The sequence below is a fragment of the Sminthopsis crassicaudata genome, chromosome 2 (genome assembly GCF_048593235.1).
Source record: "Sminthopsis crassicaudata isolate SCR6 chromosome 2, ASM4859323v1, whole genome shotgun sequence".
Classification (NCBI taxonomy): Eukaryota; Metazoa; Chordata; class Mammalia; order Dasyuromorphia; family Dasyuridae; genus Sminthopsis; species Sminthopsis crassicaudata.
The window spans coordinates 426,598,847-426,614,207 of record NC_133618.1 but is presented as its reverse complement, the minus strand read 5'-3'; the positions used below and the strand labels follow the sequence as shown (position 1 = coordinate 426,614,207).

Below are 15,361 nucleotides of genomic sequence, written 5' to 3'. Positions count from 1 at the left end.
TAGTTAATAAGTATCCAAGGCAGGATTCCCCCCTGCTTCTTCTTGATTCTAAATTCATTACTCTTTCTACCAGGCAGCTGATAGCGTTGTAGATAGAGAGCTAGGGCTGGAAACATGAAGACTTGAGTTCAGATTTGACCTCAAATACCAGCTGCATGGTCCTGGGCAAGTTACTTAAGTTTAAATTTGCCTCAATTTCTTCAACTGTAATGTAGGAATAATAATAGCATTTTACTTTGCAGGATTGTTGTAAGGGTCAAATTAGATAACATTTATAAAAAAGTACTTAGCACAATGCCTGGCACGTAGGAGACACTATATAAGTATTGATTTATCTACAATGCCATGGAATGATGTCTATGTGTGTCACACACAATGAAAGGTTTGATAATAATAATAAATACAATGAAAGATAAAAATAAATAAAGGGAGCCTGATGATCAATAAATAAATAATAAAAGTAACATATTTGGGTTGCTGTTTCAGCAGTGTTATAGGGTCCACCATTCATAACTATGGTCCATGTGGATGAAGTCCTATAATCCTTTTATTTATCTCACCAATGTTGCTGGTCAGTTGCAGTTCACAGCCTATAGCATTGGGTGTCACTAACCTAGATCTCAGCAGGATCTCTATTGTCCCTCCAGCCCATACCCAAAACCACATGCCTTGGAAAATCTAACATAACCCTTGGACAAAGCATTTGCATTTCTCCCATTCTCTTGATAATTATACAATTAAAAAAAAAAACAAAACAAAACAAAACAAAAAAAACTACTTCTTGGTTATCTTCAATTCTTTTATTCCAAAGGGCACTGGGCACTGATAGACAAAATGATCCCTTCTTTAAGAAACAGGGCAGGATATGTATGATTCCATGGTGTTCCTTACACAGGAGAAGAATGGCCCCTGGTGAGACTTCTCATTTAATGCTTTGTGTTACACTGATCTATACCTTCCTAGACTAAAAACGCCTAATATAGGGGCACATAATAGGCATTAAATAAATGTTTATTGTTGGAATAGGTGATTGCTGATAGCTACTCTTATCTAAACTGTGTATTTTCAGTTCCTTGCACAGTATCTAATGGAAGAGCAATGGAACAAAGAGAAAGGATATAGATTTGGAGTAAGGAAGACAGTTCAAATACTGCCTCTGATTCTAAATAGCTATTTACATGTTATTTCTCCTTTTTAAGCCTCAGTTTATTCATGTGTAAAATAGAGATAATCTTATCTCACAGTTTCCATGAGACTTGAATGAATTAATATAAGTATAGCTCTTTGTAAACATATAAATATATAGAAATGATCATGTAAATGTAGAAATAAATATATAAATTCCAAATATAATATAATTGTGTTATATAGTATAATAAATATATAACAAATGATATAATTTATATATGTATGTACATATACTAAATGATATAAATTTTTTTGGTTATTTTGATTTTTCTATTTTTTATTATAGCTTTTTTTTTATATACAAAACATATGAATGGATAATTTTTCAACATTGACCCTTGCAAAAACTTCTGTTCCAACTTTTTCCCTCCTTCCTCCCACCTCTTCCCCTAGATGGCAGGTAGTCCAATACATGTTAAATATGTTAAAGTATATGTTAAATACAATATATGTATATATACATACATATATACAAGTTATAAATGATATAATTTATATGTATATATATATGCATATATAAACTGGATGAGAGGATGTGATCCAAATTTATCTAAAAGTATAAGCAAAATACTGTGCTACAGAGATCTAGTTAAACAATTTCAAAGTGTTGACTGTACTCATGACCTGAAGTCCAGAATCATGGTTCCAAGCTGTAAGGACAACATCATAATAAATATGGATTTAAAGAAAACAGAATAGAGGAAGCAGCATTGGCAAGTGATTCTGTCTCATGCAAAGTTGTTTTTTAATAGTATTTTATTTTTCTAAATACATTCAAAGATAGTTTTCAACATTTACCTTTGCAAAATCTTGTGTTCCAAATTTTTCTTCCTCTCTTTCCACCCAAGACAACAAGCAATTAGATACAGGTTAAATATATGCAATTCTTCTAAACATATTTCCATATTTATCATGTTGCACAAGAAAAATCAGATCAAAAGGGAAAAAAACATGGAAAAAAAGCAAGCAAATAACTACAACAAAAAGTGAAAATACTATGCTCTGATCCATATTCAGTTTCTATAGTTCTCTTTCTGGATGTGAATGGCACTTTGGAATTGCCTTGAATCTCCACATTGTTGAAAAGAGCCAAGTCCATCATAGATCATCACATAATCTTGTTGCTGCTGTGTACAAGTAATCCTGCTCACTTCACTTAAAATCAGTTCATGTAAGTCTTTCTGGAATTTTTCTGAAATCAGCCTGCTAATCATTTCTTATATGCATATACCATAACTTATTCAGTCATTCCCCAACTGATGGGGCATCCATTCAATTTTCAGTTCCTTGCCACTACAAAAAAAAAAAAAAAAAAAAAAAAAAAGACTTCATGCAAAGTTTTTGCAAAAGATAGTATCAGGCAGGTACGGAATAGCAAAGATCCAGGTTTGAATCCTGACTCACCAAAGTATAAATTTGCTAGCTATGTGACTATTAATAAACCAATTTACTTATCTATCAGTTTCTTTACTTGAGAATGGAGGTGAAAATGCCTATAACACCTGAAAGTGTACTCCCAGAGTTAAGGTAAGGTTCAAAACTGATAATAAATGTGAATAAAGATGGTTGTGAATTTGAAAATGGACACAACCCTCACTAAGACTTGCTAAGATAACTGTATAAATATGTGTGCATATATTTATATGCATATATATATATATATTGTATTTAACATATACTTTAACATATTTAACATGTATTGGACTACCTGCCATCTAGGGGATGGGGTGAGGGGAAGGAGGGGGAAAGTTAAAACACAAGGTTTTGCAAGGGTCAATGTTGAAAAATGACCCATGCATATGTTTTGTAAATAAAAAGCTATAAAAAAGATAGACATTATAAGCTTCTTAATGGCAAGTAACCAATGGCTTTTAAAAATCACTATCCATCATTCACTATGGTGCTTTACTCACAGAAAATTCCCTTCAAGTACTTGGTGAATGAATGAATGAAAGAAAGAAAATGCATAAATGAAATCACAACCAATTCTTCTTTGTGCCCAGAAAAACACAATACCCAGGGCACCCAGAGGAGGTGATTACTGGAAAAGACGGGAAATAATGATACTCAATCCATGCATCAGAGTTGGAGGCAGCCCAAAAGTTATACTTTGACTCCTTCACTTTTCAAACTGCCTTGTCTCTTCCTAATGCCTTTGGAATGTTCAGCAGTTGCCAGTTCAGTTAACAAGGCCCAGTGGCGTGGAACCTTGATGGGCAGCTACCCAAAGTCATCTTGAATCAGTCCCATGATGCATGTACCAATATCATACAACAGGAATCTCAGATCCATATCAATATACACCATGAGAATCACAAAACCCTAGATGAAGCTCTCTGTGAAACCTAAATATTTCTGCTGCTACAACTAAATAAAATTTCTCCACAGAGGCAAAAAGGTCTCAACCAATAACTCTTATTTCTCCACTTTCTGTTTCTAAAATATGCAGTAACAGGTCTCTGACCAAAATGAGCTTTTAATTTAGCTCAGATAATTCAAGTCCAATCTACAAATACTGATTAAGCATCTACTTAATAGACAGCTCTGGATAAAAATGTGAATAACTCTTGCTAGTTCTCACAAGAAACTCATAATATAATAGGGAGATAAGATACACACAAACAACATACTTCAAGGGAGATTATTATAAGAGCTGAGAAGAGGCAGAGTTAGAAGGCATCTCAGAGTCCATTTGTCCAAGATCTTTGTTTTACAAATAGAAAAATTGAAGCCAGGGGAGTTAAATAACTTGTCTACAGTTTCACAAGTCCCAAGTGTCAGAGGTGAGCTTTAAATTCAGTTTGTGTGACTACAAAGGCAAAAGTTCTTTCTTTTACATTATGCTAACCAAATAAAAATATCCTAAGAAAATTTGGAGAGAAAGATTAATTTCATGCAACGTTGACTGTCAGGGAAAGCTGTGCCTTAAAGGAAAAGAAAAATGTCAACAGAGAGACAACAATGTCAACAGAGAGTGGAAGAAATGAGGTTCCAGGTATGGGGACACTTTGCATGAATACACAGGAGGTAGAAAAGAGAGTTAGGGGACAGTTCAGTTTGTTCAAAATAAAGTACATAGAGGAGAATGGATGCCAGAAATTTACTAACTGAATCCTAATTCCCAGTGATGCTTGGCTACTAATAAAGACTGATCATCAAAAAGAGCCCTGGACTGGAAGTCTGTTTACTGTTTTATAGAAGAGAGACTTGAATTTAGACCAATTATGTGTATTAAAAAACAAACAAACAAACAAACAAACTCTGGGCCTCAAGTTCATTATTCATAAAACTGAATTTCATTGTGATAATCTAGAATTTCTACTGGCACAAGTAGCTGATGCAGTGGATAGAAAGCTGACCTCATGAATCAAGAAGAATCATTATCCTGAATTCAAATCTAGCCTCACACACTTACTAACTGTGGGAGCCTAGGCAAGTCACTTCATCCTGTTTGCCTCAAGTTTCTCACCGGACAAAAAGCTGGAGAAGGAAATGGGAAAACACTCCAATATCTTTGCTAAACCTCAAATGACTTCATTAGAGCTGGACACAACAACAACAAAGAATCTCAGAATACTCTCCCTGCGGCATTCTTTGTTAGGACGTAAGCTCCTTGGGGGCAAATTCTTATCTTGTAATAAATGTTTGCTGAATTGACCAACTGATGTCCTGTGGTCTCAAACTACTTTACAGTATTTACACTTTACACACAGGTCTTTGCCTTGATTATTTGGTTGCTTAAGCAGCACAATGGATAAACTGCTTAGCATTGAAGAGAGGAAGACCTGAATTTTAATCCTGCCTCAGATGCCTGCTAAAAGCATGACCCTGGCCAATTCACTTAATCCCTCTGAGTCATCTATAAAATCAGGGCATATGACTCACTGGTTTCTAAGGTGCCTTTCAAGTCTAAATCCATGATTTTATAGAACAAGTAGTGCCTCAAAAAGTATGTGTCAATTTATTTGTTCACTAATTTCAGAATCCAACAAGAATGGCTGTAAAGACATCATTAGCCCCATAGGTTTGTTGACAGGGAACAAGGGACTGAGGAGACAGACCACTAGCTTCTCTCTGCATTCTTTGTGCTGCTGGACTTGGCCGCCCTAATTGGCAGCCTAATTATTTCAGCTCTGAGCCCTATTCAGGAACAAAGTCAGAGAGATAGGGTGAGATCAAACACTATGTGTGTCCTCTGAGAAGTCCCACAGCTGCTGCTGCTCTGAAGGAGGCTCAGGCTTCAAGAAGGAGTCATGGAGGCTGCTCCTGACAGATGAACAATGCTCCTCCTGAACTAGGAAAAATTCAGTCAAATCAGAAGCTAACTGAATCAAATTGTAAACCAATAACTGCAAACAAATCACATTAATTTGCTGAAACATTCTTTTCTTTTTTTAACTAAACAGTGAACCCAAGGGAAGTTTTTCAAAAAACACCTCGTGAACCAGTTCAGACCAGAGTTAAAACTGTGTACATTCTCCAGCCACTGAACCTGAACAATACAGGAGCAGCAAAATATCTCCTGAATGACACCAATATTTTCTGGGGTGAGTTGCCTGAAGAAACAGGACGGGTGGGGCAAAGAGGGAGGAGGGTTTTCTTCCCCCATGGCTCTGCAGGGTATGCTATTGTGCTCTGAGGAAGAAATGAAACAAAGCAACAGTCCAATCTGAATCTTTACATGTATAAGAGGCTCCAGGCTCTGAGACAACAGTGGCTCTCAGTACTCTTTGGAAGATCCATTCTGCTAGATGGAGACAAGTATGATAAAGAGCACAGAACAAGGCAGGGACAGTAGGGCCAGCTGGCTGAAAGATTAGTAGATTGTGGGTCTAAGCACAGGGCTTCTCACCCTGCTTTGTTACTCATCGCCTGTGTAAATTTGGGCAAGTCATTTAACACCCCTGGGACTAAGTCTTCTCATCTGTAAAGTGAGAAGACTGGGGTACACTGCTTCTAAGGTCCCCTTCAGTTCTTGCTTTGTGACTGCAAGTATTATATAACATTTGGAATGATAGGGGAAATAAAGAGCTCCAAGGAATATTGAGGTCGATGGGAGGGAACACTTTCAACCTTAAAAATCAGATAAAGAATTTCTTGAGCTGAGACTTGAAGGAAATATGATCCCAAATGATATAAGAAGGGTGATGCTCTAGCTATGGGGTAGAGACTACACACAACACATGTGAGCTGAAGAGGGCAAGACAAATTTTAGAAAAAATTAGTTGGCCAGTTTGGCTGGAATGTAGAGTGTATATAAAAAGGGTAATAATGGGAGTCAAACAAGGCTGGAATAGATTGGAACTGGATTGTGAAAGTTCTTAAATACAAAGCTAATGGCTAAGGAATAGAATACTATAAAGCTTCTGAATATTTTTCAGTGAAAGCAGTATAGTTAGAGTTGAACTTTTGGTATGTTACTTCAGCAGCTTTGGCATCTGAAGGATTGGAGAAGGTAGAGTGATGAGAGATAAAGAGACAAGTTAGGAGGCCATGATAATAGTCTAGGCAAGATCTGATGAAACCCTGAACTAGGATTATATTAGCACTGTAAGTCCCAAGATGCCCAAATCCAGATGATGTAGAAAATATCTTTACAACTTCATTGAGTGGAAACAAGAGAACTAAGATAAGAGGATGTGAAAGATACCAGGGAAGTAAAAATAGATAGAAGACTGTGGTTGACTAGATAAGTAAAAGAAGAGTCAGTAAGTTTTATGATTGAAAGTATCAATGGTACATCTATAGGAACAGGGCTTTGAAGAAGAAGGCACCTTTGGAAAGAAAAAAGATAAGGTCTATTTTGACCAGGAACATCCAGATGAAAATGAACATCAGGGATTTAACAAGATTGAACTGAAATTACTACAGACTAAGGATGGAAAATAGATTTTGGAGTGATTGGCCTTGAAAAAATGAATGTAGATGAGAATTACTGAGGAAGAAAGGATAAAGAGAAAGGAAAAGAGGATTCAGGACAAATAGAGGAATATCTCTCTAGAGAGAGGAACAATGAATGAAATAGGAAATAGGAAAGTTGACCAAGAAGGCACAGTCAAACCAGAAAACCAACAATATTATTAAAGGTAAAAGAAAAACTTGGAAGAAGAGACAACCAACAACAATGAATGTTGTAGATAAATCAACAAGCCATCAGATTTAACAAATGGGAGATTCAATAAGTTAATCAATAAGCATTTATTAAGCTCCTATTATGTGCTAAGGTCACAATGACAGATAAAAACCAGTCCTTTTTTTTTTTTTTTTCAGGAGCTCACAGTTTAATGGGGGATATGGCATGCAATGCTCTGAGTTGGAAGATGAAGTGTAATGGGAGAAGACAAGAAAGCCAGTGTTATTGAATGACAGAGGATGTGAAAGGTAGTATAACACAAGAAAGCTGAAAAGGTTGGAAGGGAACATTGATGAAAGGCTTTGAAAGCCAAATAGAGGTTTTGGATTTGATCTTGGAGGTAACAAGAGACATTAAGGTTAATTGAATAGGAAATTACATATTCAAATTTATATTTTAGAAAACAATTTGACAGCTGAGTGAAGGACATACTGCAGTGGGGAGAGATGAAGCAGGCAGAACCACTAGCAAGCCAATCAAAGCATGAGATTATGAGGGCCTAAAACAGAATGATGGCAATGTCCAAGGAGAGAATGGACTGAGATATGTGAAAGGTAGAAATGACATGACAACTGGTTGGAAAAGGAGGCTTGGGGGAGTAGAGATTAAGGAGTTGGACATGATATCCAAGTTTCTGAGTGGAGTGACTGGAAGGATTGTGATACTCTCCACAATAATAAGTAGGTTCAGAAGAAGAGTAAGTTTGAGGAAGAAAGATAATAATCATTTTAATTATGGATGTATTGAGTTTAATGTATCTAACTAGCCAGAAACATCTAATAAGCAGTTAAGAGATGAAGACTGGAGGTCAGAAAATAGGGTAGGGCTGGACAGATCCAAAAATCATCAGCATGGAGATGATCATTGAATGCAAAGGACCTGATGAGATTACAAAGTGAAAAAATAAAGGAGATGTGAAGAGGACCCAGGTCAGACTCTTGTAGAACACCCGTACTTAACAAGTGTAAAGATATAGCAAATGAAAAAAATTAAAAATTTTTAAAACTTAAAAAAAATGTAGAAGGAACCATCATACAGGTAGGAGAACCAGCAAAGAATTATGTAAATGTCATGAAAACCTAAAGAGAAAATTAATAGTGTCAAAGGCTGAAGAGAGGTCAAGAAAGATGAGTATTGAGAAAAGACTATTAGATTGACGAGATCATTGGTAACTTTGGAGGGAGCAGTTTCAGTTAAATAAGGTCAGAAGAGGTTGTTTTAAAAGTGTTTGAAAAAAGGAAATGGGGTACTAATTGTAGACTTCTTTCTCAAGAAGTTTAGCCATGAAATGGAGGAGAGCTAAGGAATACAATGAGGACAGGAGGATCAAGGGAAAGGGATTTTTGGTTTGTTTACTTTTTGGGGTTTGTTTGTTTTTGAGAATGGAAGAGGGGGGCATATTTATAGACATTAAGGAATCAGCCATTAGGAAAAGATTGAAGATTCACAGAATCATTGAATCTTTGAGATGAAAAAGATCTTAGAGACCATCTGATGCAATCAATTCCTGACCAAGAAGTCCCTCTCTTAACATCACCTATGTTATTATCCAATCTTTGCTTGGATAACTCTGGGGATGGGGGGGGGGGGGGAATCCATTGCCCCTTTGATAGCCCCTTCTACTTTTAGATAGGTCTAATGAGTATGTTTGTTTGTTTGTTTTCCCTTCTGCCAAGCCTAAATCTCTACATCTTCCATCCACTACTCCATTGTCTCTCCCCATTGTTTATTGCAAATATGTATATGGATTAGTGGAATAATTCAACTTCATATCTGGGAAATTTTTTCAGCCATTTTATTCGTAGGCACAAATAGTTAGAATGACTTCTTTTTAATTCCAATGATTCCATAAAAGAGCAAACCATATTATTTAAAACCTTGCTTTCCAGGAGTCAGTATTCTTGACCCTTTCACATGTACTTTCTGACATATGACTACTGACATCAGGTAGATCTGCTCAGGAGATTTATTTACCCTGCCTTCTGAAGCTAAGCAGAACAAGAGATGGATTAGTCCCCTTTCCACATGATACCCCTTCATATATTTAAAGTTTGCTAGCATCTCCTCCTAAGTTTACTCTTCTCTAGTGAAACTTTTTTTTTATTTCCCTCTAATGACTCCCACGTAGAAATTACAATTACCTCATTTCCCTGCTTGCTTTTCTGGGGATATACTTCAATTTTGTCAATATCCTCCTAAAATGGAAGAAAATCCTAAAATTAAACAGATGCAGTCTGAGTTCAATAGAACTATCAGCTCACTCTGATACTCTGTTTCTATTAATATGTCCTAGAATCACATTAGCTTTCTTTAGCATCACTCCATTAGATTTACTCCATTACTCCATTAGATTATGGATTGAACTGTCTGTTGCCTTTTTTTGTATCCTTGACATTTAGCACAGTGGTTGGCACATAGTAGGTATTAATAAATGTTTATTGACTGGCTGACTTTATATACCTTGCCCTAAAAATACACAGATTTTTATTTAATATTGGTTTTTTAAAAGTGAATTTAGGTGATGCTCCCTTGAATTCAGAATCTCTGCCCCAGAAGAGTGGACAATTCCCTTTCTATCAGAAAATAATAATAATATCTAATATTTGGATAGCATGTATTATATGCCAGCCACTGTGCTACACACATTGTGGATAGTATCTTATTTTAGCTTCAGCTTTATGCTGGGAGATAGATGTGATGATAGCTTCCATCTTACAGAAGAAGAAACTAATAAAGTACCCCAACTGAGGATAGGGGTCTAGTAACTTGAGTAATTGTGTCAGTGTCACCCTTTGGTAGTGACCAGTAGAATAAATAACAAAACCTACCATAATTCTGTGAGTACCTCGTCTGCCAAAGAGTTCAATGGGTACAAATAAGTACCCTAAACAGACCTTTCTGGTGTCAATAATACAAAATACATATAAAGGGGTAGTAAATATTGATCCCTAAAATGCAAGATTTAAAATAATATGATTTATTCTTTCATAGAGTCATTTTAATTCAAAAGAAGCCATTCTAACCATCCACACAGAAAAACAAAGTGGTTGAAAAAATTTCCCTATCATACTATTGAATTTATCAATTCAGCCCTGTATAGCACATCTCTACACACAAGAAATGAATAAATCTTCCTACACATGGACAAATCCTCAATAGAGGATATACAGAAAGGCAAGAGCCAGGCATGGTAGCAGATGCTTATAATTCTTGATACTAGGGAGGCCAAGGCTGATGAATTGCTTGAGTTTTACAGTCCTGTGCTGCAGGAGGACTAAAGTAAATCAGGTGTCTTTATTAAGACCAGAATCAAAATGATAACATACACTACACACATGCCTATGAGCAGAGGTGACATCAAATTGGCTAACAAGGGACAAACTACCCCAGGCTAAAAACAGAGGTAGTCAAAGCTTCCATGGCAATCAACAGCAATGAATCCTACAGCCTTTTCAGCATAGGTGATATAGGGAGAACCAAGATCTAAAAATAAACACATACAACAATAGCAACAAAATAAACACATACAACAATAATACAACAAGAACAGTATGAGAAAGAATGGCACCTGCAGTGGTAGATAAAGTATCTGTATGGATGGGATCATGTATTTCTCCAAGTATTCAAGAACAGAGTCTGTGAGCTAAAGTCTTTTATAGGTAATGAACTCAATTCTCTCCTTCAAGTTTAAGAATATTTAAGGTATTGATCCTGTCATGCCAGACTAGGTCTATATCCCAAAGAGATCATAAAAGATGGAAAAGGACTAACATGTGCAAAAAATGTTTGTAACAACTATTTTTGTGATGGCAAGGAATAGAAAACTGAATGGACACCCATCAATTGGGGAATGGCTGAATAAGTTATATATTTAAATGTAATGGAATGCTATTGTTCCATAAGAAATGATTTCAGAAAAGCCTGCAAACACTTAGATGAACTGATGTTGAGTGAAGTGAGAAGAACCAGAACCTTGGACACAGTAACAGCAAGACTGTGTGACAGTCAACTATGATAGATTTAGCTCTTCTCAGCAATATAGCATTCCAAGGCAATTCCAACAGGGATAGGAAATGCCACCCATATGCAAAGAGAGAACTGTGAAGACTGAATGCAGATAGAAACATCCTATTTTCACCTTGGTTTTATTTTTGTTTTTTCTTTCCTTGGTTTTTCCATTTTGTTCTGATTTTTCTTTCACAACATGACTAACATGGAAATATATTTAAAATGATTGTACATGTATAACCTATATCAGATTACTTGCTGTCTTGGAGAGGGGGAAGAATAAGAGAGGAGGGAAATTTGGGATTCAAAATCTTACAAAAATGAATAATGTAAACTATCTTGCCATGTATTGGGGAAAAAAATAAAGTATTAAGTGGGGGAGAAAAGAATATATAAGTTATTTAGGTGTGGATAGGCAGTAAGATCTGATAGAACCTTCCAGCCTTCTCTCCTCTACTAAGATATACACCTACACTAAGGAAGGCTATAATGAGTCAGTTAAACATAATTAAAAAACAAAAAACAAAAACAAACTCATTTCATATGCATTATTAGGAGAAAGTGCAAAAGAATGGGGTCAAGGGCCTGGACTATTAAACTCTGGAAAAATTAAATTTCCTCATCATAGGAGTCATGAAAATACACTACAGACATCAGAAAGAGTTAGTAATTCCTCACTATCAATCCCCCGTAGGCCATGCTAGAAGTCAATTATAAACAGAAAGGGTACCAGGGTTTTGTCCTATGGTGCCAAAATCCAATGGACACTTATATCACCTACCCTACTTCAGCATGTATAAAAACAATTAAGATAGCATGTAATTAGAGAAAAAGAATTCTTCAAAATATAAAAACTACTAGATATGCATGAATTGTTAGTTAAACCCATCTGTGAGCCACTATAATAATTAATTTTCCTTCTTGCTTAATTGAGTTTGTCTTAATCACTTCTTTTATTATTTTCAAAACATAAATTACAAAGTTGATTTTGGGTACATTTCATGCTGTTTACCTCAGTGGGGTTGCTGCTTGCCCAAGGTGCCAAAACTGCTGGTTACCAGCTCTTCCCGCAGCCAAAGGAACATTTGTGAAAATTACTCCTCCTCTATATGGGGGAAATATCATCAGGTTTCCTGGCCATGGGGAATGGGATCATAGTTTCAATACTAGGTTCGGTGATTACGATTGACCGGATAAATGGTGTTTGTAAAGAATCACCACTTTAACTCTGAAACATTAGAACAATATAAAGAAACAGAAAAATAATAACTCAAAGAGCACAAAGCCAAATGAAACTTTATTTAAATACCAAGTGCTGAATGCTGTCCAAGAAACTGTTTTAACATAATCAGTTATAAAAACAAATGCCTTTAAATCAACAAGTTGAGAACCAAAGAAATATCAAAAGAGATTAATTAGTATCAATTGTTCCAAATATCCCCCCAAATTAATCTTACATGCTTTTTTTTTAAGGCCACAGAATCTAAATCCATGAAGATGAGGTCATTGAATTGCAAAATTTTCTGGACCAGGATAGCATTCTAAAATCATAATCATTACCCACAGAAGAAATTTGTTGGAAAGAAAGAGAAAATAAACTTGTTTACTTATTTTTTCCTAGAAGAAAACAATTGAATCTTCAACACTCATTTGGGGCTGACTGAAACCAGATTGTGCACAAGATGGTCTGTGAGCCAGGGATAGCCAAGATGGCTTGGTCTTCTTGTGGAGTTTCTTTGTGCGGCATTAATGTGTGTATGTGTGTTTTCTTTTTTAAGAGAGGTAAACTTAAAGAGAAAAAGCTGTTTGTGAGCTGTGAAGGATCAATTTACAATATAGAGGAAAGGATCCAAGTGAAGAACTTCAGGGGGAAAAAAAAAAAAGAAAATTCAATTTGTGAATTGTGCATAATCTTCCAATGGTGCATAATAATCCAACCCTGGATACCACTATTGATTCTAAAGTAGGATTAGCCCCTGGACATCTCATTTGGTTTCGATGGACTTCAGTTTAAATTCACTTCCTGAAATTGAACTGCCAATCTCAACTCTCTCTCCAGAGGGTCTAGATGGTAAATACATGCACATGGCTATCAAAGCTAAGACGCTAATGATTTTCATGATGGCAGAACATCTTAATTAAAACAAATTATTAGGTTCAACATCAAAAGTAGAAAAATAGGACCAAATAAATGGATTTACAAAGTGTTCTCTGCTGCCCTTAGGGAGAATCAATCCTAGATAGGAAAGGGTGATAGATGATAACACAGTAAGCAGTTTTGTAGCAAACATGTTCACACATTGACTTTGGTAATCAAGACACAAAATCTTATTTAAACAAACAAATCACCAACCTTCAAGATGGAACTATGGAGGACTCTAATGAATGTGCTAATTGTTTTCCCCATTTAAAGACTATGGCCTGGATTCTATGGTGCAATTAACATTGTGTTGATTGTTGGGAGCTCTAGAGTACTCTAGGGCAGCTACAGTAAAGTTTGCCATTCAAAAGAGATAGATCTGAACGACCATGCTGTAAAAGGGGAAGCATTAAATTGTGGTATATGAATATTATGGAATATTATTGTTCTGTAAGAAATGACCAACAGGAGGATTTCAGAAAGGCCCTGGAGAGACTTTCATGAACTGATGCTGAGTGAAATGAGCAGGACCAGGAGATCGTTGTATACTTCAACAACAATACTATATGATGATCAATTCTGATGGATGTGGCGCTCTTCAACAATGAGATGGAACAAATCAGTTCCAATAGAGCAGTAATGAACTGAACCAGCTACACCCAGTGAAAGAACTCTGGGAGATGACTATGAACCACTACATAGAATTCCCAATCTCTATATTTTTGTCTGCCTGAATTTTGGATTTCCTTCACAGGCTAATTGTACACTGTTTCAAAGTCCGATACTTTTTGTTCAGCAAAACAACTGTTTGGTCATGTATACATATATTGTATTTAATTTATACACTAACATATTTAACATGTATTGGTCGACCTGCCATCTGCGGTGGGGGGGGGAGGGGGAAGGAGGGGAAAATTGGAGCAAAAGGTTTGGCAATTGTCAATGTTGTAAAATTACCCATGCAAATATCTGGTAAATAAAAACTATTTTTAAAAAATGCGGGGGGGGGGAAGCATTGACTTCAGAGTCAAGACACTTAGATTGAAATCCCAGCTCTGCCCTAATTTACCACCTGTGTGACCTCCAAGGAGTAGCTTGGGAGTCATAGCCCCTGAATGCAGATCCCAGGTCTACCATGAGTGATCTTGGGCAAGTTGTGGAGACCTCGGTTTCCTCATTTTTAAAATCAGACAGACTGGATTTAGATGACCTCTAGTATCCATTGCGTTGCTAAGTCTTATGATGCTATTTTATACTGATGCTATTATGTACACATGTACATTCATCCCTTCCCTGCTCACAAAAAATTCATATAGATGGAAAGAGAGAGACTGGGAATGAGGAAGGAGGAACAAAATCAATAAATACAAAGTACATGTGAAATAAATGCAAAAATAGGTGGGTAAAGAAGCAGGACAGTTCTCTTAGAGGACAAAGAATTTAAGGTTGTCCTTGAAGGGATCTAGGTTTCCTCATCTGTATTCCACTGGAGATCCCTTTTCCCCCAAGAAATTTTTACGTGATCCCAGGTATGTGTGTACGTAAAATAACTATACAAATGAAATATTTACTGATAATAATCATCACTTCATGACACATTCAGCCACAAGACCTCATATGAGGTTATAATCCAGTTTAAGAAGCAGGGGACTAGAAGATCTACCCCTAAGGTTCCTGTAGAAGTTAGCCCTTTCATGTCCAGAACTCTCACTATGTCCAAAACTGATTAGTAAGTGAGGCACTGGGGAGCCCACCATGGTCAGCCCACATGGCTCACATTCCTTTTCCACTCTCTTCATCTCACTAGCTGCTTTGCCACCACTCTTCACCTTCTTTCCTCACCAATTCTTGCAGTTCTGGAACCATAATTAAATGAATGTCACCCTTGCTCC

The 15,361-nt window shown here is 36.3% G+C and overlaps 2 long non-coding RNA genes across 2 annotated transcripts in view; one reads left to right on the top strand and one right to left on the bottom strand.

Moving 5' to 3' along the window:
• Positions 1-15,361, bottom strand: part of LOC141557025 (uncharacterized) — a 271,787-nt gene that overhangs the window by 197,255 nt on the left and 59,171 nt on the right. The window lies entirely within an intron of this gene.
• LOC141557026 (uncharacterized) lies at positions 5,583-14,341 on the top strand. The gene is made up of 3 exons (XR_012486688.1): positions 5,583-5,735; positions 7,459-7,569; positions 12,803-14,341. It is a non-coding gene; the product is annotated as an uncharacterized LOC141557026 (long non-coding RNA).